We start from the raw sequence: 25,759 nt of genomic DNA, 5'->3' as shown, positions 1-25,759 counted from the left end.
AATAATAAGATATATATTTTCTAAAGACACTTGAAAAGAAAACAAAACTATGTGTGTCTAACAAATCATATCTGCAGATATTAATATCCAAGTTTCACTCTTTCTTTTTATCCTCACAACTAAGTGAATTTGATATTATGTTTCCTAATTTATTGAAGAAGGCTCTAAACTTCAAAGGAGGCAAGCACAATTCTTAGTTGATGGAGTGGCAGGGCTGGGTTTTGGACTTGGGATTATATCTTTGACTCTAAAACTCATGTTCTTTTCATTGATTATTTCTATTTTTGCTTAAAATCTGCATAGCCATCTTATCTTTTCTATTCAGGAGATGTTCAGCAACTGTTTGTTAATTGAATTAAGTGTTTTCATTTTTATCATCTATCATCTTGACTGAGATAATTCAATACTTTTACTACTTTCTACTTCTTCACAAAACTTTGTAATTTCAAACTTTTTAATAAAAACACTCACAGAAGTCCCTCGTGAACTATATAGCAAAAGAACATATTTTTATTATTTTTAAATTTCATAGTTACTGTAGAAATTTCCTTCATAAAATATAATCCCTAGGAAAATGAAATAACAAAGATATAAAAATGCAGCCCAAATGTTTTTCATTGTTAGATTCAACAGACCTAAAATTACTTCTTCAGATAGCTAAGAAAAATTTTTAAGCACACTTGCTTTCAAGTTCTATACCTATCTCCTTCAGGTCTGGCATAGTTGGAGAATGTATAGTTGGTGGACACACATATAGTCTACTCGTCCATGAAGTCATTAAAGCAGTACTATCCTAGAAAATTATTGACCTCATGTAAATCAACTTGTTTACTGCTCTCCTTAGCAACATTTATTTCAAAGTTGGAATGATATGGAAAGAATAAAGCATTTCATATTTTTGTGAACTGATTTGAAGTAGTCACCAGCATCAGTGGTAAACTGAAAAACAAGTACAAAAAATAAGCATGGACAGTGTACATCATTTGCATAAGAAAAAAGAAATAAGAAAAAAAGGGAATTATCTGCTTATTTTTCTAAAAGTTTACCCAAGAAAGATAAACAAGAAATTAAGATTTATTATTTAGGATCCAAGATGGCAGACTAGAGGGTGACTGCATCTCTAGTCGCTCAAGAACCCAGGATTCAAGAAGGGGAGGCATTGAGAGACTCGAACTAAAATAAAACCATGGAGGCCAGATTCTCCAGCGTCGGGGAACAGACCCCCCAGTGAGAGCCTTTCTGCACAGAACCAGGGCGCGGCCAGCTCCGGCCTGCCCCGTGGCCAGCTCCGACCCACCTGCAGGTTGCTTCAGAGACCAGCACAGGGCAGCCAGGACTTCCCCAAGCAGCCCGGCTCCCTCTGGCGGGAAGTGCTTTCTAGGCTAGCTTCTCAGAGCAGTCCGCCCAGTGAGAGCCTTTCTACACAGAGCCAGCCACAAGTCCCCAAACCAGCGGAGACCTCCGACCCGCAAGCAGCCACTGGGACCAGGGTAGGGCAGCCAGAGACCTCTCCAGGTCTCTCTCCCTGGAACCAGTACCAGGCTAGGGACAGCATTCTTTGGAAGCACTGCATTATCAAGTTATTCTAAGACTTCTGGCTACTGAAGGCTGGTAGGTGATACACTGCAAATCTACAGGGACACTATAAGCCAATAGAGGAAATCTGCAATATCACAGAGTCCCACTGATCTGACCAATATGAGAAAACAAGGGAAGAAAATGTCCCAAGGAAACCTAGATACTATATCAATAAAACCCAAAGACAGCACAGCAGAAGAAATGTCAGAAAGGGAGTTCAGAATGTACATAATTAAAACAATCAGGGAAGCAAATGAGGAGATGAAAGAGCAAATGCAGGCATTAAATGATCGCACCAATCAAAAGTTAAAAGAGTAAATACAGGAAGCAAAAGAGCATTTCAATAAAGAGTTAGAGATACTGAAAAAAAAAAACAAACACAAATCCTTGAAATGAAGGAAACAATAAACCAAGTTAAAAACTCCATTGAAAGCATAACCAATAGGATAGAACACCTGGAAGAGAGAACCTCAGATATTGAAGACAAAATATTTAATCTTGAAAACAAGGTGGACCAAACAGAAAAGATGGTAAGAAATCATGAACAGAATCTACAAGAATTATGGGATACCATGAAGAGGCCAAATTTAAGAATTATTGGGATTGAGGAAGGCGTAGAGAAACAAACCAAAGGAATGAACAATCTATTCAATGAAATAATATCAAAAAATTTCCCAAATCTGAAGAATGAAATTGAAAACCAAATACAAGAGGCTTATAGGACTCCAAATATACAAAATTACAACAGACCCACACCAAGGCACATTATTATGAAAATACCTAACATACAAAATAAAGACAGAATTTTAAAGGCTGCGAGAGAAAAGAATCAAATCACATTCAGGGGAAAACCAATAAGAATATCAGCAGATTTTTCAATCCAGACCCTAAAAGCTAGAAGGGCCTGGAACAACATTTACCAAGCCCTGAAAGAAAATGGATGCCAACCAAGAATCTTATACCCAGAAAAACTTACTTTCAGTTTTGACGATGAGATAAGATCCTTCCATGATAAACAAAAGCCAAAGGAATTTACAAAAAGAAAGCCAGCATTACAGAACATTCTCAGCAAAATATTCCATGAGGAAGAGAAGAAAAACAAAGATGCAAATCAGCAATGAGAGGAACTAGCCTAAAGGAATAGCCAAATAAAGGGGAAACCAAATCATGTCAAAAAACAAAAATGAGTCAAATGACTGGGAATACAAATCATATCACAATGATAACCCTGAATGGTAATGGCCTGAACTCATCAATCAAAAGACATAGACTGGCAGATTGGATTAAAAAGAAAAATGCAACAATATGCTGCCTGCAAGAGACCCATCTCATAGAAAGAGATACCCATAGACTAAAGGTGAAAGGATGGGAAAAAACATACCATGCACACGGACACAGCAAAAAAGCTGGAGTATCCATCCTCATTTCAGATAATGTGGACCTCAAGCCAAAACTAGTCAGAAGGGATAAAGAAGGACATTACATACTGCTTAAGGGAAGCATAAATCAGCAAGACAAAACAATCATAAATATCTATGCCCTGAACATTGGCTCATCCATGTACGTCAAACAAATCCTTCTCAATTCCAGAAATCAAATAGACCACAACACAATAATACTAGTGATTTTAACACACCTCTCTCACCGCTGGATAGATCGTCCAAACAAAAATTGAATAATGAAACCATAGATCTCAATAACACTATCAACAATTTAGACTTAACCAACTTATATAGAATATACCATCCAACAAAGAACGAATACACTTTCTTCTCAGTAGCACATGGATCCTTCTCTAAAATAGACCTGTTTTATGCCACAAAGCTACTGTTAGCAAATACAAGAAGATAGAGATACTATCTTGTACTCTATGAGATCATAATGGATTGAAATTAGAAATAAATGACAGAAAAAAACCAGAAACTTCTCCAATGCTTGGAGATTAAATAATACACTCTTACACGATGAATGGATAACAGAAGACATCAGGAGGGAAATTAAAAAATTCTTAGAATAAACGAGAACAAAGACACATCATACCAAAATCTCTGGGACACTATGAAAGCAGTATTTACAGGAAGATTTATTTCCTGGGGTGCATTCAACAAAAGAAGTAGAAATCAACAAATAAACGACTTAACACTACAGCTCAAAGCCCTAGAAAAAGAAGAGCAGACCAACACCAAAAGTAGTAGAAGACAGGAAATAGTTAAAATCAGAGCTGAAATCAATGAAATTGAAACAAAAGAAACAATCGGAGAAATTAACAAAATAAATAGTTGGTTCTTTGAGGAAATAAACAAAATTGATAAACCCTTAGCCACACTAACAAAGAGAAAGAGGGAGAAAACTCAAATTACTAAAATTCGGAATGAACAAGGAAATATCACAACAGACATGAGTGAAATACAAAACATAATTAGAAGCTATTTTGAAAACCTATACTCCAACAACACAGAAAACCTTGAGGACATCAACAAGTTTCTAGAGACATGAATTACCTAAGCTGAACAAGGAGGACATACACAACTGAAATAAATCAATTTCAAGCAATGAAATAGAAGAGGTCATCAAAAGCCTACCAACAAAGAAAAGTCCGGGACCAGATGGGTTCTCAGCCGAGTTCTACAAAACCTTTAAAGAAGAGCTCATTCCAATACTCCTCAAAGTATTCCATGAAATAGAAGAGGAGGGAACCCTCCCAAACTCATTCTATGAAGCCAATATCACACTGATATCTAAACCAGACAGAGACACATCGAGGAAAGAAAATTTCAGACCAATATTCTTAATGAACATTGATGCAAAAATTCTCAACAAAATTTTAGCAAATCGCATACAAAAATATACTTAAAAGATAATGCACCATGATCAAGTGAGTTTTATCCCAGGGATGCAAGGTTGGTTCAACATTCGGAAATCAAAAATGTCATTCACCATATCAACAGACGAAAAGTTAAGAATCACATGATTATTTCAATAGATGCAGAAAAAGCATTCGATAAAATTCATGCTCAAAACACTAGAAAAAATCGGGGTAGTGGGAACATTCCTTAACATTGTAAAGGCCATCTACACTAAGCCCATGGCCAATATCATTCTAAATGGTGAAAAACTGAAAGCATTCCCCCTAAAAACTGGAACAAGGCAGGGATGCCCTCTTTCACCACTTCTATTCAACATCGTTCTTGAGACTCTAGCCAGAGCAATTAGACAAACCAAATAAATTAAAGGGATATGAATTGGAATAGAAGAACTCAAACTATCCCTGTACGCTGATGACATGACTATATATTTAGAGGAACCTGGAAATTCCACCAGAAAACTCGTAGAACTCGTAAGTGAATTCAGTAAAGTAGCAGGTTACAAGATCAATGCTCATAAATCCAATGCATTTTTATACATAAGTGATAAATCTTCAGAAAGAGAAATTAGGAAAACTACCCCATTCACAATAGCCTTGAAAAAAATAAAATACTTGGGAATCAATCTCCCAAAACAGGTGAAAGACCTCTACAATGAGAACTACAGAACAGTAAAGAAAGAAATTAAAGAAAACCTTAGAAGATGGAAAGATCTCCCATGTTTATGGATAGGAAGAATTTATATTGTCAAAATGGGCATACTACCTAAAGTGCTATACAGATTCAATGCAATTCCAATTAATATCCCAATGATGTACCTTACAGAAATAGAGCAAGCAATTATAAAATTCATCTGGAAGAATAAAAAACCCAGAATAGCTAAAGCAATCCTCAGTAGAAAGAGCGAAGCAGTGGGTATCGCAATACCAGATCTTCAACTCTATTACAAAGCAATAGTAACAAAAACGGCATGGTATTGGCACCAAAAGAGACAGGTAGAGCAATGGTACAGAATAGAGGACATGGCCACAAACCCAAATAAGTACACTTTTCTCATACTAGACAAAGGTGCCACAAATATGCAATGGATAAAAGAGAGCCTCTTCAACAAATGGTGCTGGGAAAACTGGAAATCCATATGCAACAGAATGAAATTAAACCCCTATCTCTCCCCCCGCAGAAAACTCAACTCAAAATGGATCAAGGACCTCAGAATCAGACCAGAGACTCTGCATCTTATAGAAGAAAAAGTAGGTCCAAACCTTCAACTTGTTGGCTTAGGATCAGACTACCATAACAGGACTCCCATAGCACAAGAAATAAAAGCTAGAATCAACAACTGGGATAGATTCAAACTAAAAAGCTTTGTCTCAGCAAAGGAAACTATCAGTAATGTGAAGTATGAGCCTACAGAGTGGGAGAATATCTTTGCCACTCATACTTCAGATAGAACTCTATTTTCCAGAATCTATAAAGAACTCAAAAAACTCTACACCAAGAATATAAATAATCCAATCAACTAATGGGCTAAGGAAATGAACAGACACTTCACAGAAGAAGATGTACAAGCAATCAACAGATATATGAAAAAATGTTCAACATCTCTAGTAATAAGAGAAATGCAAATCAAAACTACCCTACGATTTCATCTCACCCCAATTAGAATGGCAATTATCAAGAACACAATGAACAATAGGTGTTGGTGAGGATGTGGGGAAAAAGGTACACTCATATATTGCTGGTGGGGTTGCAAATTAGTGCAGCCACTCTGGAAAGCAGTATGGAGATTCCTCAGAATATTTGGAATGGAACCACCATTTCACCCAGCTCTCCCACTCCTTGGCCTATACCCAGAGGACTTAAAATCAGCATACTACAGAGATACAACCACATCAATGTTCATTGCTGCTCAATTCATTATAGCCAGATTGTGGAACCAACCTAGATGCCCTTCAGTTGATGAATGGATAAAGAAACTGTGGCATATATATACAATGGAACATTACTCCACCATGAAGAATGATAAAATTATGGCATTTGCACGCAAATGGATGAAATTGGAGGACATCATGCTAAGTGAGATAAGCCAATATCAAAAAACTAAAGGACGAATGATCTCGCTGATAAGCAGATGAGGACATATAATGGGGGGTAGGAGGGGTTAGCGTTAGGATTAGGGTTAGGTTTAGGGTTAGGGATAAGGAGGGTGGTCAGAATGGAGAAAGGAAGGACTGTAGAGAGAGAAAAGAGGGATGGGAGTGGTGGGGAAGGGAAAAAATAACAGAATGAATCAAACAACATTGACCTATGTAAGTTTATGATTTTTAATAAAAAAAATTGAAAAAAAAAGATTTATTATGTAATAGGTGGTCATCACCAGTGAGGACAAATGGAGAAATTTGAAGACAGATTCTATATTAAATATTAGTATTTCACTGGTACATCTCACTTTTCATCAAATCCACCAACTTCCACATTTCCTAGTACATTTTGATATACTTGTAATCCTGAGACCTTGAGAAGAATAATGCAGCATTTTTAGCCAGGATTTACACTGGCAAATTGTGTGCAATATTTAAAAAATCATGCACTAGATGTTGCATCCAATTAATCTCTTGCCAGACACTTAATCTCCTGTGAAATTCAGCTGCCATGGAAATAATTTGACAAAGTGGCTTCAGTCATTAATAGTGAAGGTATTTGAATATGTGGACCAAGTTACTGATGCCTCCATCTTTGCTGAGAAGTAGCCTAAAAGGCAAAGCCAAAATCCAAGAATGGCCAAGTATGATTTCTTTGGATGTATTTTTTATTTGAGGAATTACCATGCAGGGTTTACTGCTGCCAAATGCAACCATTCACACTTTTTCTTTTCTGTTTTTTTTTTTTTTTTTTCATTACTGATTACTGAACTCATCGGTACTCCACCATTGAGCTACATCCCCAGCACTTTTTTTTTTTTATTTTGAGAAAGGGTCACTCTTAAGTTGCCAGCGCTGGCCTTAAACTTGTGACCTTCCTGCCTCAGCCTTCCGAGTTGCTAGGATTACAGGCATCTGCCACTACACCCTGCTTACAACTTCAGTTTTGAAGGATGCATTTTGGGTATTAGAGTACTTTAATATCCTCTATTAAAATAACTAAAATAAAACCATAGGAGATATTACATACTTGCAGTCTATTAATTTGTTGACACCAAGCTAAAATCAAGATCTTTGAAGAATGAAAAATTGAAGAAGTTCTAAGGGGGAATTGAGCTTTAGGGATACCTGATGTTTTAACTGGGTTCTTCGGGCTTGGGTGAGGATTAAGGACAAGGAGAAGGATTGGGGACATAGTGACAATCAGTGGTGGGGCTCTGATCAGGAATAGGATGAGGTGCCTGCTGAGTAGTTGACATGATAATAAAATGAGGTGAATATTAAAAACAAGCAAAAATGCACAAAATCTCCAGTTTCATAAAATCAACCAGGTCCAAGTATTTGTTTTGTGGATAAGGGGAAAGAAGTAAGGTCCAAAAGGGAAGAAAGGGTGTATGTTTGTTTAAGTTCTTGTAAGCAGTAGATTTTTTTTTTAAATCAAGAGATTATTTATATTACTAAAAGATATGAGACCAGAGGGATCTATAGCTGGAGAAACTGTTCTGTTTATAAGTTCAGAAAGGGTTGGTTGAATGACATTTTGCCTCTCATTAACAGTCAGGTTATAACCCACAGTCATCATTTTGTTTGGGATCAGGGGTTCTTTCCATGATGTACACAGTGCACCACTAGGTAAGGCTGTACTGTTCCTTTTCTTTGAAATCTACTTCTTTTTTTTTTTTTTTTTTTTTTTTTTTTTTTTTTTTTACTTTTGCCAGGGCTTATCTCAGAAGACATTTCCTGCTCAGATTCCAATTACAGAAGAAGTCTGCTTTCAATGATTTGGTGAATGCCTTTTAACATTTTAAACAATCTCTGCCAATTCAATATAATTTAAACAATGAAAGCCAAAGGTTTTATTAAGTAGACTAAATTGTTTCCTTACTAATAAATTCTATGAAACTCTCCTAATACATATTTTCTGCTAATTGCTTCAACTAGGATACTAGTTTGGAGTTATTGAATGAGCCTATTTTCTGTCTCCTTATACTTTAATTCCAGACCATTCTATGATATCAAGAACTGTAGCCACCCTGCAATTTAAATTTAAATCAATTAAAAGTTAAATAAATTTCAGAAGTCTGTTTCTCAGTTCCACTAGCCACATTTCACATTCTTAGTAACCATACATGTATATTGGCTACCATATTGTGTGGCACAGATAGAGAATATTTCCATTATTGTATAAAGTTCTATTAGACAACACTAATAATTTGATGATACATGATATTAGCATTTACATTTATTGGAGCTCTGATTATCTGTGTTAAGACTGACTTTTCAGCACTTGCCTAGCATGTGTGAGGCACTGAGTTCAATTCTTAGCACCACATATAAATAAACAAATTAATTAATTAAATAAAGGTCCATTGACTACTCCAAAATATATTCTAAAAAGAATGCAAAGATAATAGCATAATAGGATTAAAGACAGATTAATTTTCAATCTCCTTCACTGATTATTAGATTTCCAACAAAGGATTTCCCAATAACCATGTAGAAATCCCCATCTCCCATGGGAACCAAAACTGTTTCAAAATGCTTAAAGAACCATCTCTTTCCATAAAGATAATTAGGAATCAGTTAGCATGTTCTTTACTGAGAGTGTAAAGTGCTCTTTGAGGCAAAAATCTGGTGCTCACATTATTGGTTAAGACTGGTGTCTATTTGATACTTCAGAGACAGTTAACAGCACAAATTGTTTCTTTTCATTAGAATAATTTTATTTCATTGTCTCCTCATAGTTAAAAAGTTTTCTTCCTAGTAGACATCTAGCTTTCAAGTCTTGTAATATAAATTCTTTTAGTTCAGCTATCTCATAATCAAAACTATCTAGAGAAGACTCATCACTGCCAATGGTGATCCTCTAAGAAGAATACAGTAAGTGAAACTCAATGCTCTAGTGCCTTAGAGAGTATAAACATTGATGTTTGTATATTTCTTACTTACAGAAAATATAGTTCTAACACAAACTCCAGGCTTTTCTCATTGAATTACTCAGTCCACCTTCCTACCTACCTTCTTTCCTCCAAAAAATATTTTATAACTTACTATACAGATGATACATTATTAATTATGTCAGTGTTATTGCTATCAACCTTATTTTTTCCAAGTAGACTAGAAGTTTAGACATCATCCTTCATTGTGGAAAAAAGTCTCATACCTGTGCATTAAAAGAATTTCAAGCAAAAGTAAATGTGTTGGTTCATTTTTCTTCAATATTTTATTCTTTAAGTTTTATAGTATTAGTTCTTATATTTAGCTCATTGATTCCTTCTTAACAGTAAAGGGATTACTTCTAATATTTTATCATTAAACATCATGTCTCTACTCAAATAAAGAAGATAAGCTTTTTAATACAAAGGAATTTTTCTCTTCTCTGTTTGCTTAATGGACACATTAAGATTCTCATCTTCCTTGATGTCTTAGAAGTTCTTAATAGGAGACTACTCCCTTCTAATTTTCCTTCATACTCCCTGGTTTCTCATTCTCTTTCATTTGCTCATCCTCATTTCCCAATTTCTGCCTGTACTCTGGGATGTTTTTTCCTTTTCTTTCCAAATGCTATGATTTATTTAATGTTATCAGGAACAGAATAATCTGTTCTATGTCCAAAATCAGGCTTCCTAGTACTTGAACACTGAGATGGATGATATAATTAGTTTCAAAAAGAAAAATACTTACTCAACCAGTTTCAAGCACTGATGACATATGCAGTGAAATGTGAACCATTGGGTATTCTTCTTGAAGACTCAGGTTTGACTCATGGGTAACAGAACATTCAAATTCTTCAGTCATATCTAAGAAGAAAGAGCCTCTAAGGGTTTGAGCTTTGCATGCTAATTTCATCAATCAGGAAAGTTATCTTTCCTCCATTGGAAATTAATAGGGAAACTAGGTAAAGGTCCAAGTTTCAGTTTGTTTGTTTTTGTTCTGTCTCTCTATTTTTGGTACTAGGTAATTGAACCCAGATGTGCTTTACCACTGAGCCACATCCCAACCCTTTGTTATTTTTCATTTTGAGTCAGCTTCTCACCAAGTTGTTTAGATCCTCACTTAGTTGCTAAGACTGCCCTTGAACTTGTGGTTATCCTGCCTCAGCTTCCTGAGTTGCTGGGATTACAGGTATGTACCACCATGCCTGACCCATTATTTTTTCAATATCATTCTCTCCTGAGTAATAGAGTAGAAATTAAAATATGGAACTAAGAGAAAATGGAACTAGAATTCCTACAACATCCATTTCTGTACTATTTCCAAGTGCCAATATCTAGCACAGACCTGTCTTAAAAATTTTTATATATTCAAATGCTTATATTATTTTCCCACTGACATGTATCATTGACAACCCAAATTTAGCATGTCTAACTTTTTAGCATTTGTCCTTCTACTGGTCTAACTTATCACAATGAATGACCTACCCACTTACCCAATTGCTCAGGCCAGAAACTTATGAGTCCTCTTATATTGCCATATATTCTATTTCTTGTGTATATGTATTAGTCCCATCCATTCACTTCTATTTCTACTGCCATTGACCTAAACAAAGCATTTACTCTGTTGCCTGGAATATTGCATTACCTTCATAATTTCTTTGCTGCCTCTACCTTTACCTTTCAGCAACTCATGATGCACACACAGTAGCCACAGAAAACTTGTAATAATACAAATCAGATTTGAATGAGCCTGTGCTTAAAAAGCTGTCATTTTTTATTTTCCTTGGGATAAAATGTGTATTCCCCTCTCTCATATTCCCCCATCTCAATCGCTTGTCTGTTTCATATTAAACATTTTATGCAGTAATTATTTTAAAATAAATATCTTTATTATATATTCTCTTCTCTTCTCCTATGGAATAGGTTCTTTGAAGACATAAACAGTTTTCCACTTTGTTTGTCACTGTGTTTCTAGTACTGAAAATCCATACGAATAAATGATAGCATAGTGTGGGATTTCATTGGATACATAATTTCCTTTGATGTTCACAGTGTCATGATAAGATTGCTAATATCTTCATTTTAGATATGAAGAAAAATATGCAAAGACTTACTTATTATGAATGACTTTTCCAAGATCATAGTTATTAAGTGAAACTTGTGGTTTTTGAACTCACATGTGTGGATTCATCAGAGCCTGTGTGCCTCACCATTGGATATCCCAGTTTTTGAATCATATAAACTGGGAACAAGTTGAATATCTGCCTAAATCTTTTTTTCCCAAGAAATGTATCCTCTAAAGAGCCAGGGCCCACAAAAGAATAAAAAAGGAAAACAATAATTTTCCTTTATACAGGAAATGTTTTAGCAGGTAAAATAATTAAATTTTAGGGAACCATCTTTGCCTGTGAATTGAACAGGATTTATTTGCCATTTAAAATAAACAGCCAGGAGCATGGTTTAAGACAATGGGATATTACTAAAATATGCAGTAATGAGTTCACCATCAAGACATTTAGAACCTAATCCATTCCTCAATTTATAATTAAACGATCAGGAAATGGTTTGGGGGCACTCATCATGTGTCAATCAGTACAACCTTGCATTATGAGTTCAAAGACACAGTCTGTGCTCTCAAGGAGTTTAAAGGTGAATGGGAAAGAAAATATGTAAATAACTACATGAAATACAATTCAGGATAAAATAACAACTAAAAAGGCTAAGCATATTTTTGATGTGCAGTTTATAGTTTGAGTCCTGAGTATATTCATGCATTGGATATCTAGAAAGCTTGACACTTCTGAACAGTCATTTAATTAAGTCAAATGACTAATACCTTAATTTTTATTTGCCATATATATATATGGCAAATATATATATATATATTTCACATATATATTACATATATATTTATATATATTTTTACATATATATTTTATATATATATATATATGACACTAAGTATGGCATAGTGTTTTAGTGAGAGACTTGTAATGGTACTGCCCAGTATTCTAGTTCTGGATCTATGGTGTCTATCAGCCATGTCACTTTGAGCAGGCTCATTAATGCTCTAAACCTTACTAACCTTGGTAAAAGAGGAAACAACCCTGCCTAATTTCCAAGGTTTTGGAGAAGGTTAAATGAGACAATGCCTATAAAATTATCAGGGTTTCTGGTACCTAGTCAGTTCTCAATGGTATTATCTATTATTATCATTATGATAATGCAGATTTCAGGTGATATTGGTTCCTTATAAAATACAGAAATACTGACTGATATGTTAACAAAAAGTACCTGCCAAAAAAATCATAGGCCATTAAGCTCTAGTTCGTACTTTGCTGCTTTCTGCTCAGGTGACTTTAAAAAACATTAACTCTTTATCTGTTCAATGCAGAGACATTTTCATGATAAATGTTGTTCCCCTTCAAGTTACAAAGTGGTTTTGGGAAGGCACTGTAGGTAGAAACACTTCCACATACATAAACACACGTATACAAAGGTATTTTTGATAAGCTATTTCTCGCAGAAAAACCAAAAGCTGACTGATTAAGCACAGTGTGTATTTAAATTTCCTTATAACAGGTTACAGACTGGGAAGTGAAAACCAAAAGACTGTATTTCTGGTAGATATGATTGTTTTATTCTCATGAAAGTTCAGATGCCATTCACACATTTCATGATTTTAATAGTTCAAATGGCTACCTACCTGTATTAGTCACCTTTACATTGCTGTGACCAATATACCTATTACAAACAACTTAGAGGAAGAAAACTTTAATTTGGGGTCACAGTTTCAGAGCTCAGTTCAGGGTCAACTGATGGCATTGCTCTGGGGCCAAGATGAGGCAGAACGCCATCATGGTGGGCATGGTGGAGAAAATCTGCTCAGGTCATGGCAGTCAGGAAGTAGAAATAGAGATAATGGCACCAGAAATATATAAAATCCGAAGTCATGTCCCCAGTGACCTACTGCCTCCAGCCACACCCCACCTGCCAATAGTTACCACCCAGTAGAGTAGTCCTTTCAAATTATTAATCCATCAAATGGATTAATTCATTGATTGAGTGCCAGCTCTCACAATCTAATCATTTATCCTCTGATCCTTGCTGCATTGTCTCCTGAGCTTTTGGGGGACACCTCACGTTCATATCATAGCACTGCCAATGCAATCTGAAGGTGATCTCAACATCTTCCAAAGTTCCTGTGGTTCTCCATTTTGTTTATATGAATAGCCTCCCTCATAAAATCTTCACACTCCCTATGTCCAAAGTGGTGCTCCCTGTTTTACTACATAATCAGTTCTTAGTTGTATACTATCACATTAGGCAATGAGTCCCAACTAAGGATGATTTTGCATCCACTCCCTGGAAACATTTGACAGTGTCTAGAGGCATTTTGGGTTGTCACTATTGGTAGGGGGAGTGCTGCTGATATCTAGTGAGTAAAGGCCAGGGATGCTGCTAATCATCCTATAATGTATGAAACACCATTCAATTCTGCATGCCCAAGAATAATTTGGTTCCAAAATGTCAAAAGTACTTGCAGTTGAGAAACTCTGATATTTAGGTAGTTTCAACCAGGTGGTGCAAACCAGAAATCTCAGAGGTATCCTTGAATTCTCATCCCATTATATGTAGACAATATTTAGGTCAGCCAATCAAGAGAAAATTTTCTATCTACCTTTTCTCGTCTTTCTATTACCATTTAAAGCCAAAATAAATTTTGCCTCAAAGTTTCATAATTTCCACTGGTCTTCATACCTTGCTCCTTCTAATGCACTATTTTTTTAATGTTCTTTTTATATATACATGAAAATAGAATGTATTTTTGACATATTATACATACATGGAGTTTAACATACTGTAATCCTATTCTTGTGATTGTGCATGGTGTAGATTTTGCACTCTATTGTTTTCAGAATTACTTTCCTAAAATGCATTTCCTTAAATGCAAAATCAATACTATTTGTAATATTTCAAAGTTTAAACAAAAACTACTAAAGTCCGACTAGAAAGCCCATTAACATTAGAAACCACTAGTCTACCTCTCTAGTAATACATATGGCCAAAACTCTATTTGCACTCTAAATTCTAGGCATGTTGAAAGACCTGTCATGCTTGAGATGTCTCCTTCCACCCTTATCCTTTACTTTTTTGAGTCTCTTTTCTTGAACCCTTGATTAAAATACCCTCCCAGCAAGTCCCATGCCATGCCCAAAGACTACTGTTCATTCTTTTAAGGTTCTGCTCCGGCATCACCCGCTTGGGAAGTGCTATGGTTTGAGTATGTCCCCCAGAAGTTCATGTGCTGAAACCTTAATTCTTCAATGTGGCACTGGCTGGAATATGAGGCCTAGTGTGAGGTATTTGAGTCATGGAGACAGAGTCCTCTCATATGCATTAATACCTTTCTGAAATGAGTTTTTACTTCCTTGGGGTCAAAATACTTTTTTGAGAAAAGTGGGTTGTGGAGAAGCAAGGCTGCACCTCATGGTTTGCCTCTTTTACATTTGTCTGCTTGCCTTCCTCCTTTCTGCCATGAGTTGAAGGAGCCTGAGGCCCACAAAAAATGGGTCCACCTGATCTTGGACTTCCCAATCTCCAGAATCTTGAGCCAAAATAAACCACTTTTCTTTGTAAATTACCCAGCAAACAGAAGTTGAACAAGACAGGAAGCGAATGAAACACAAAGATTAAATAATTTGAAAATAATATAAGAAGGGAAATCTTTACATTGTGGTAAGAACCAGGAGAGAAAGTACAGTGAATTAGGGCTAGACATGTAAAGGAGAGATTGCCACCATGGCCTAATAAACAAGGAGAAGGATCTGTTACTGAAATCTAAGGAAGGAGGAAGAGAGGGAGAGAAAAACTTCTAGACAGGAGCTGTCAGATCTTACGGAGGGGTTTACATGTATTTACCCATCCACAAATGGGAAGGCTAAGGGTTATATCAACGAAGTGCATATATATCAGGCTCCAAGGTGGAAAGTAGATCTAGCTGGAACAAATGAAAAATATTCATCATGATGATATAATGGAAAGAAATACTTGTTTTGAAATGTGACATAGTGTGGTTTCAAATGCAAGTGTTCCTATTTAATAGTTGTGTGACCATGGGTAAGATGTTTTATGTATCTGGACCTTAGTTAGTAATACTATAAAAACTTTTTCAGGATAATGATTAGGATGAAATGAGATAGTATATATTTGTGTCTTATAGATCGTTTAGCACATACTATGGCTAACAAGATCAAGATCAGAATTATTTTTAAAAAGATAGATTTACTCTGTAATAAGCTAAAAAAAAAAAATCTTGTGCCTAATCTATGCCAGTCCTGTCACAGATGGTGGAACCATAGTAGAACTAGTATCATTAATGAAAAAAATTCCCAAATCATCTTGAGTCAGTATTCTCATGAGCTTTTTGTATATGTACATACAAAATGAGGATGGGAAACTCAAAACTGCCAGCATCTGTACCTTTACTAGCTCTTTGTTATTTTACAGTGCTGTGAAATTTGCTTGAGAAGTATTTACATTTTCCTCATATAGACTATATCTGCTTTCAAATGTAGTCCAGTTTAAATAGCAAGAATTAATCCATTGAAGAGACACAATTTGGTTGAAACATCTGTTTGATATTCTCTGCAACCAACTTCATCTATTCTCCATACAAAAAAGGAACACAATCTTCCTTATAATAAACAATTTTTTTGTAACAGCAATCATGCAGCTGCAGAAAACATGGTTTATCATTATATAATCACATCCTTGGGGGACTGGATGCACCCAACTGTGTCTTATGCTTTCTATGTTGGAAATTTAATTTTCTCATAAATGTCAGAACTGGTGCTTGCTGCATATTGCTTAATTAATAATTAAGCCATAATTTCATCCTCATAAACTATGTTTAAATCTATATGCTATATGTATATATACATAACACAAGCAGAACTAAACATAGATAACAGATTTTTGTATTTCAGATAAGTGCATTTACATTTCATACCCTAGTATTAACTTCTACTAGTTGGTGCATTTACCCCATCAGTGAAGACATCAGCTCATAAAAATGATTTAATTGAAGAGACATAGTCCAATTCTCTCCTCCCCCTGATAATGTATCATCAGCCCATATTTTTAAGAAATTAGGCTAAGGGTAAGAATGAAAATGAGTAAGTGAAAGCTAACTGATCAATTTTGAGATTAAAGCTAAATCTTAATCATCATTAGCAACAGGCTACAAATATTTTGGTAACTCAGAAAAAATTAGCTGTTTGTTTTGTTAGAGCAGCAAGAGATATGACTTTTTTCTCTAAAATGGAAAAATATCTTTCACTGCTGATACAGTATCTTCTGTGATAATGTGCTCAGATGGCTGATGGCATGAAGATCCATAATGGCCTATTATGTCATATGCAATTTAAACCCATTTTTGAATAAGATGGGTCTTGAGCAAATGCCTATAGAATGAATCTGTCACTAGGGGCAATTGTGTATTAGGAGTTCTGAGCTAACCCCAGAGCTTAAACATGAACTCTTAAGGCCACCTAACACTGGAATTAGTTTTAGTCAATATGAAACCAAGTGGTATATTACAACAAAATTACTTTACTTAATTATTCAGTATTCCTCTTGAGTATCTCTTATCACTGTGGGACAAATATGTTGGTCTCAGCAGGAGGATGAGAGCCACATGGAGCAGAGTCACTCCCAGCTGACACTGGCCTAAATCAATTGTTTCTGGCTGTCATCAGACCCATGAGTACAACCTAGATCAGCCCAAATCAGCTGACAGTCAGCTAAATACTTGTTTAATGTTGTGTGCCATTGAGATTTTATGGCTTTTTGTTCCACAGCATGATTATGACCATAATTAATTGTCCTTTGCCTTTTTGACTTTAGTCTCCCCTACTGACAACTGTGTAGTTTTCTTGCATAATAATGGTTGGAACTATTCACTCTATCCATTGCCTACTATGTGCCAGTTGTTTTACATTGCTTTGTTTCTGGTATCTCTTAAAGATAGCTATTATTACACGATTTTATAGATAGTTAAAGAAAAGTTCAGAGATGTTCTGTTTATTGAATTGCTTTCTTGGCTTCTCCACCTTATGTTCTAACAGGCATCTCAAACATTTGTTTAAAGCCCAGTGCCTTATTGTCCCCCCTATTTAATTCACGGTCTTCTCCATCTCTGTTAGTGGTAATTCTGTCTTTCCAGTTGTTCTAGTAAAAAACATTAGGACTGCATGTGGCTTCCCTCTCATACCTTAAATCTAATTTTTGAATAATCCTATCAACTTGATATTTGACTTGCAGAATCAGACCACTCCTCACCACATGGAACTGTTACCATCTTGGGACAAACCACCGTCTCTTGTCTAATTTGTTGTATTAGTCTTTAATCTATCTACTTCCATTCACTTCCTTTTGCAGTTGATTTTCCACATATAATCTAATGTAATCTTGTAAAAATGCTTGTTATATTTGTTAGAACATGTCACTCTTCTGTTAACCACATTCTCAGAATAAAAGTCAAAGTCTTGCAATCACACATAAAGTCCTAAATAATAGGGTTCACAAAAACAGGGATTATTATATTTTGCTCACTGACATTTCCATGTGAGCCTGAACAGTGCCAAACACCATTGTGGATGCTCACTAAATAGTTGTTGTTTGAATGAAGGAAAGAAACATTGGGTAAAAAGTCATTAAATAGACTACTAAATGGCTATCATAGTCTGTTTTGTGTTACTGTACCAGAATATCTAAAAGTGGGTAATTTATAAAGAACTGAGATTATCTCACAGTTCTGAAATCTGGGTAGTCTAAGACAAGGACATAGGAAGGTTAGGGCCCAGTTTCTCTACTTCCAAGATAACCTCTTGAATGCTGTATTCCTGGAGGGGAGGAATACTACATCCCTACATGGCAAAAGAGCAGGAGATCCCATTCCACAAGCCCTTGTCACAGTGGCATTGATTCATTCATGAGGACAGAGCTCTGATGACCTAAACTTCTCCCATTAGGTATCACCGCCCAATAGGTTGCATTGAAAATTAAATTCCCAACATGAATTTTGGAAGGGACAAATTCAAACCACATTAACAACTGAGATGGAATTTAAACCACATTTGATCTGATATCAATAACATTCTATTTTTTTCATTACCTGCACAATGTTCAATTTTAGGTGCTAAAGACTCAAAACTTTTGGGTTTTCCTCTAATGCCTTGTCTACCTCCTTCTTTCTTCTGTGCTTTAAGAAATTTTCCCTTAGGAGATGGAGGCAGGAGGATTGCCAGTTTGAGACCAGCCTGGACAACTTAGCAAGACTTTGTCTCAAAACACAAAAAGGGCTAAGATGTATTTCAGTGATAAAGTTTGGGTTCCATCCCAAACTCCCCACCGAAAGAAAATTTGCCTGGCTAAAAAATAGATTCTTGGCTGTAGTAGTGGCAGAGTTTGATTTGCTAAGGTGTTTTGATTACATGATATTAGGCTGGGAAAGTGAAGAATGTGACTCTTACCTCCTTTCCTTGTGGTAAAAATAAATCTACAAGATAAGGTGGGGCTAGAAGGGACTAGATAAAGGAGCTTGCCTTTCTTCTTTGATACTGATTTTTATGTAACTTAAAAAAACTTTTCATCTATAACCTGAAAGCAGTGTTTTCTAAGCTGTGACAGGATGTATCACAGCATTCCACCAGAAAATTGAAGGTCTACTTATCTTTCAATATTTCCTTTTATTCTGTCAATGCTTGAGATGGAGACCCATTGCTTTTGTAGTAAGCCTTCATGTTTTGGAGATCATTATTAAAACACCTCCTGCCCTTCTTTTCTTTAGGTTTTAATAATGTCAAATCATTTAACCTTTATTCTTAAATCCTATGTCTGAAACTTTTAATCATTTTTATTACTTTGCTGTAAGTCCTCTTCAAATTCTTCACATATTAAAAGTTGAAAAGCCTCTATTGGCACCCTCCAATAGGGAATGTTTCTATTTTAGTGTTGAATATATAAACACAGATATGATTAATTACATGGACTTTTCTGAACCAAATGCTTAACCAGAATACAGATATATTCCTAGTGTAAACACTATTATAGTTCTGCTTTATATCTTAGTGACATTTTTAGTTTTGCTTTTATAATATGATTCAGTAAACTTCAGATGAATTTAAAAAAATCTCCTTTATGTACATACCATACTCTAAAATTATTTAAAATATAATCCCTCTTTTCCAGGGCCTTCTGATCTATGTGCCATTGTAGTTTTTAGACTTAGAGCACTAAGGTTTTAATTTATGAGTGAAATGACTATTTCAGTATTGCACGGAGTTTCTAAAAAATCTTTTGGTCCTACCACAAAACAAACAAGCAAAACTGAAAACAAACATAAAAACCCCAAACAAGCTGTAATTCCCATATATTTGCATTGCTTCCACATATATTACCAAACCACTTCCCTTCTACTAGACTAAGAAAATTTGATCTGAAAAAAGAGTTCTTGGAATTTCTTTTTAAATATAGGTACCCCTAAAGAAAACCCCAAACAAAAAAGACAATGAATTAACAATCTGTTCATGCTTACTTTCTAATCTAATTTTTAAATACTTTTTAGGTGTCAATGGAGCTTTATTATTTATTTATTTATATGCAGTGCCAAGAATTAAACCCAGTGCTTCACACTTGCTAGGCAAGTGCTCTACTGAGCTATAACCCTAGCCCCAGATCTAATTTTTAACAATTAAAGAGATCAGTATAATAAAGGTCAAGTATGGGATAAATTTTATAGGTATTTAACCAGTAAATACAGTTCTTGGATTATCCTTAAAATGCAAGGGTAAGATGCATGTCCTATAGTCTGCTTGACTATTAAGACTCGCAAATTTGCTTCATGGCAAAAATGCAACTGGGACAAATTGTCAATTTTGATCTTTATTTTATATTATTCTTTTGGTACCATGGATTGAACCCAGGGACGCCTTACCACTGAGCTATGTCACCAGCCTTTTTAATATTTTATTTTGACACAGGGTCCCACTGAGTTGCTTAGGGCCTCCCTAAATTGCTGTTTGACTTTGAACTCAAGATTCTCCTGCCTCAGTCTCCTGAGCTGCTCTGAGATTACAAGTGTGTGCCACAGCACTTGGCCCATTTTGACCTTTATGTTATCTTGAATGAAACTGAACTAAGAAGTATAATGCATTTTTTTGATGGGAGGGTCATAGATTTTTTTTGATGAGTCAATCTTTGGCTTTGATGAAATGTTTTCTGAGAAATGTGCTTCCCTTTGTTTCCAGAAGAATTATTTTTTGGCCTCATTTTGTGTAAATGAAATTGTCACATGACTTTAGTTTACTTCAAAGGCATTTGTTCTTATGTTGAAATTCCTCTTCCTAAATATCATTGAATTTCCACCAGGTACATCCAGGAAAACTTTGATTAGCCAAAGTCCAAATGATCATATCTATTTTTTGGACTCAGTGTATATATTATGTAAATGGGTTTTGGAGAACAATATTTTTTCAGGTTTGGAGGATAGAATTATTTTGTTGTTGTTTCAAAAGAAAATTCCACAATATGGACTGAACCCATTGCAATATTCAATTTACTTTAATTATGATATTTTAATCTTTTTAAAATTAATAATTGTTAAACAAGCCAGAATCCTCTATCACCAAAGGGTAGGTGACGAGTAGACTTTTTAAGCAAAATAGTAGATTTTTTTTCTGGTTATTTGTAGATAATTAAAGCAGTGATGGTCAATAGAATCTTAGGTGAGGATGTAAATGTACCATATCTATGTAATGTAACAAGGCAACCTCCAACCATATATAACTACTGAGCACATGAAATATGGATATTGAATTGAATTGAATTTATAATTTGATAAATTCAATACATTGACTAAATTCAATTCAATAAGGTGAATTCAATAAATTGGATTGAATAAGTTAATTAAATGTAAATATAAATAGCTACAAACAGCTATTGCTTTTATTGCTTTTGTCAAGTTCTTTCTTTTCAAGTTAGGTTTGTAACTTGCTAGGAGAGGATGTTGCACTCCTCTCAACAACACTGAGAGGGTGCTTTTAGGTAAGTATCCTAACTTGGAGTTCATGGAACAAATATATTCTGGTTATCTATTGCTGTATAACAAGCAACCCAAACTTAGTGGCTTAGAAGAAAAATAAAAATTATTATAAATGTTATATAAGTATTATGGATATTATAACAATATTCTCTAGAAAGACCTTTATTTGATCTATTATTGTTCCCCCACTTTTTTCAATCATCATTTCCTGATTTGAGTTCTAGTCTTGTTATCTTATTGAATTTTAACTTCTAGCACCATGTGAAACCATATGAAATCCAACTTGAACCCGAGTCCCACTTCTAGTACTTTTATAAAAGTTATTGGTTAAGGATAAGAGGATAATAGGTGTTCAGATATTATTTTATAAGCAATAACAAACATATAGGAAGACTTTTTAAATTTTTGATCATACTGGAATTGAACCCAGGGACTCATATATGCTAAGCATGTGCTCTACCACTTATTTCTGTATAGGTTTTATTTAATCCTCTACTCTAGGTCACATATATGACAGAGGATAAGGAAATTTGCAGCCTTTTTGATGGCACTGCAGGCTGCATGATCTTCACAATAGTTTGATTTCATATTTTCTTTTCAGAAGTTACCAAATGTATACAGAAAAAATATTCTCATTCCTTAAATAGTGCACTATGGAAACAAAAGTTACAGATTTCACAAAATAAGTAATTTTTCATTCACAAATGTGAATTATACCAGGTGCTGTGGTCCCTGAACGTCATGGTTGCCTAATGACAACACTGATTTCTCTGAACAGGTGTCTCACTAGAATAACGAAAATTATTTTAGCAGAAGTGCAAATAGTTTATAATTCATAATTGCATCTCAGGTGTGTATGTGACTTTTTTCTTTCATGCTGAACTTGAGTTAGTTTATAAAACTCCATGGGTAGCCATCAAAAGTAACTTAATTACTTTCAGACTTATATGTGGTCAACTCAGAAGTTAAACTTAATTAATTCAATATTTTTAATTTTCCTATTCTTCACTCTAATGAGGGTCATTCTAAGGTTCTGGATTTTATATAGAATTCATTTATTTCCCTATCTGTAGCAGTTAATTTTTGCTATATAACAAGCCACCCCAGAATTAGGTGGCTTAAAACAATAAACGTGTATTATTGTTCACATATCATCATATGGATATTTCTTACGGCATCAGCAAGGTTAAGTTGGCATTTGCAGCCCTGCTGATTTGTCACTCACATATCTGGTGGTCATTGGTCAACAGTCTGGTCTGTGATGCCTTTTAATGGTATAACTGCAGTTTCCTGCAAATTATCTTTTATCCTTTAGGACGACAGCCCAGGCTTATTCACGTGGTAATGGCCAGGTCCCCAAAGAGTATGTAGGAAGGCAAAAAGTCTATTGAGACTCAGGCTTAGAACTGGCATACCACCACTGTTCTTCATTCTATTGACTAAAGTTAATAACAAGATCAGATCAGCTTTAAGTATTAGGGAAACAGAATCCATATCTTGATGGGGGTTAGTACAAAATCACATGGCCAAGAATATGACTTTCAGGAGAAATTAATTATTGTAACCAATTTATAAATCAATCTACTACACTGGCATTGAGACAGAAGCATTAGATTTGTCTAAAACCCTCATCCTTGCTCATCTCTCTGTAATTTACTTTAGTCTATTTGATTGTTGGATATCAACCACTTTGCTCGGATCCATTTCCTATGATGGCTTTGGATTATGTTGGCTACATATTCTTTGTTCTCCATATTCTGTTACCAGATTCCTTACAGTATCCATTCTATTGCTTAGCCAATTTTGAGGTACTCCTCTACTATATTTATTAACTTCACACTTATTACCATATAACCCCTTAAACATTTTACCGAATTAACTCATATTTGCTTTTGTCTCTACCAATTAGGATCTTTTTGAGAGAGATATTTTTGCCTGTTAAAATTATTGCTATATCCCCTGCACCTAGGGCAGTGGTTGCAGCATGATAAGATCCCAGAGAACTTAGTTGAATGAGTAGTTGATTAAATGAGAGGATTCAGTGAGATCAAATGTCCATCTACCTACATACCTTCCTAAGTTTCCAATTCTTTAGTATGCAAGTCTTAGCCTTTCAAATAGTTTGGTCTTAATATGCATGATATGTCTTCACAATAAAAAAAGCCACCTGTGTGGCTCTTGAGATTGAAAACCAATGTTTAGAAAGATGTTGTCACTACTATTTGTCTGTTTTCATTTTTATTTTATTCAAGATATTAATTAAATTTTTTTACTGTATTCATCTTCCCCTTGAAGATGCTGAATGGTGAGGAGAAGAAGAATGGGCTCAAGAAAACATACAATGGAACAAAACCTTCAATTAATATCTCAAAATATTGTCCTGTTTCAGAAGTTAAAACTCAGCCAGTTTCAGCCAATTCCAATTAGTGATTACTCAGAAGACTGAAAGTTTAGCTGAACTCTGCTATTTCATTGAATTAATTTAATTTTTTTCAGAATTGAAAGCAGAAATATCATGTCAAAACTAATTTGTAATGGATAAGTTTGCACTAAGTTGAGTGTCAAAATCACAACTTGTGTTGTTGCTATTTTTAATATTGCCTTTATAAATCTTCATTAACGCTAATGAAAGGAAACACAAGTTGAATTATTGGGAAAATATCAACAATTATATTAGAATAAGTCCAGGTATAACTGAAGAATAGATAAAATTACTTACACATCATTTCCCCCCAAATCTAGTCTCGGAATCATTAGTCATCATCTAGGTTGCTCTTTTTACTTTACTTCTCTGATTTATTTTGAAAGATGTCATATTACCTTTCCTCAACCTTGAATAGTAATAAGCCACTGATTCAAAACTAGAAGGAACTCAGTATTAACCATTTGATATACTTCAACTTTCTACTGTTGGTGTTCAAGATTAACTACAGGTCAAATTTGCTACAAATCCCAATTCCTTTTCCTCCATTATATTCTGTTTTTATCAGGCCTGTGTGATAAGGCTGTTTGAAAACTGTCTTCATGAAACAAGAAGCTAAAACTCAGTCTATGATGATGTTAAGTGGGCTAGAGAATCTAGCAAAAATGCCAAATTATAGAGCGAAGACTTGAGTCAGACTCTATGATAAAGCCAATTAAAATTGATACAATAGGGCGACTGTGTCTACTGAGTGGTCATATTGTCATCCAACCAAACACTTATAGGTAGGTTCTCCCTTCACTGCCTTAGACTCACCATTGTCTAGCAGTTTCAAGTATGGTGCTGGGCATCTTATTCACTCTGGATCAGTCACATAAGCCTGATAAAGTAACCAGATTTTTCTTACTCTTTCAGAAACATTCTTGTTTATTCTAACAAGGAAGGAAGCTGACATTTTTTGGGAAATTATTTATGTCAGTTTCAACCCTATGGATTTATTAGAAACTGTACACATTTTGCCTCATATTGGTAGAAGAGAACCTTGTTTTCTCATTTAATTTTTGTTTGAATACCTTAAAACAGATAAACTGTTGATTTTAAGATAAGATAAATGTTACTTGAACTTTAGATTGTGGAATATCAATGTATGTTCTGAATTATGATAAGCTCCCAACTCTTAGAAGATTCATACAGATTATTGTTCATAGGAGTGTTTAAAATTGTATAAATAAACCTGTGCATGCAAAACTTTGACCTTTTCTTTTTTGAGTATGATGAAAAAAATTAGTTAGCTTTACTACTATTTATGATTTTTGACAATCATTATGCATGTCCTGTATTTATTGATGGATGAAGAAAGTTAACTTCTAGATTTGCCTGAAGAGTATTAACTTCTTTGCAGGAGATTTTTTTTTTGTTATTGTTTTTGGCAAGATGCAGCAGAAATGACAGAAAAATGTAAGAATGATAGGGGGAAATAATTCTAGTTGTTAGACACACATAAATAGTGGGAAGAGCAATACTTTTCAAATTGAAATCTCTACACTCAACAATGATACAGAGCAGTAAAAGTTAAAAGAAGGCAGTAGTTGAGGGAATTATGGACAAAGTCATATCGTCTTGGATGTCATTTGAAGCAAGGAGGAAGAACCACAGAGTATATAATGTTGTTAGTGGTATAATGTGTACTCTGTTTCAGAAAAGGAGAATTG

Source organism: Sciurus vulgaris (assembly GCF_902686455.1).
Source record: "Sciurus vulgaris genome assembly, chromosome: X".
Classification (NCBI taxonomy): Eukaryota; Metazoa; Chordata; class Mammalia; order Rodentia; family Sciuridae; genus Sciurus; species Sciurus vulgaris.
Note: the sequence above shows the minus strand (reverse complement) of the source record.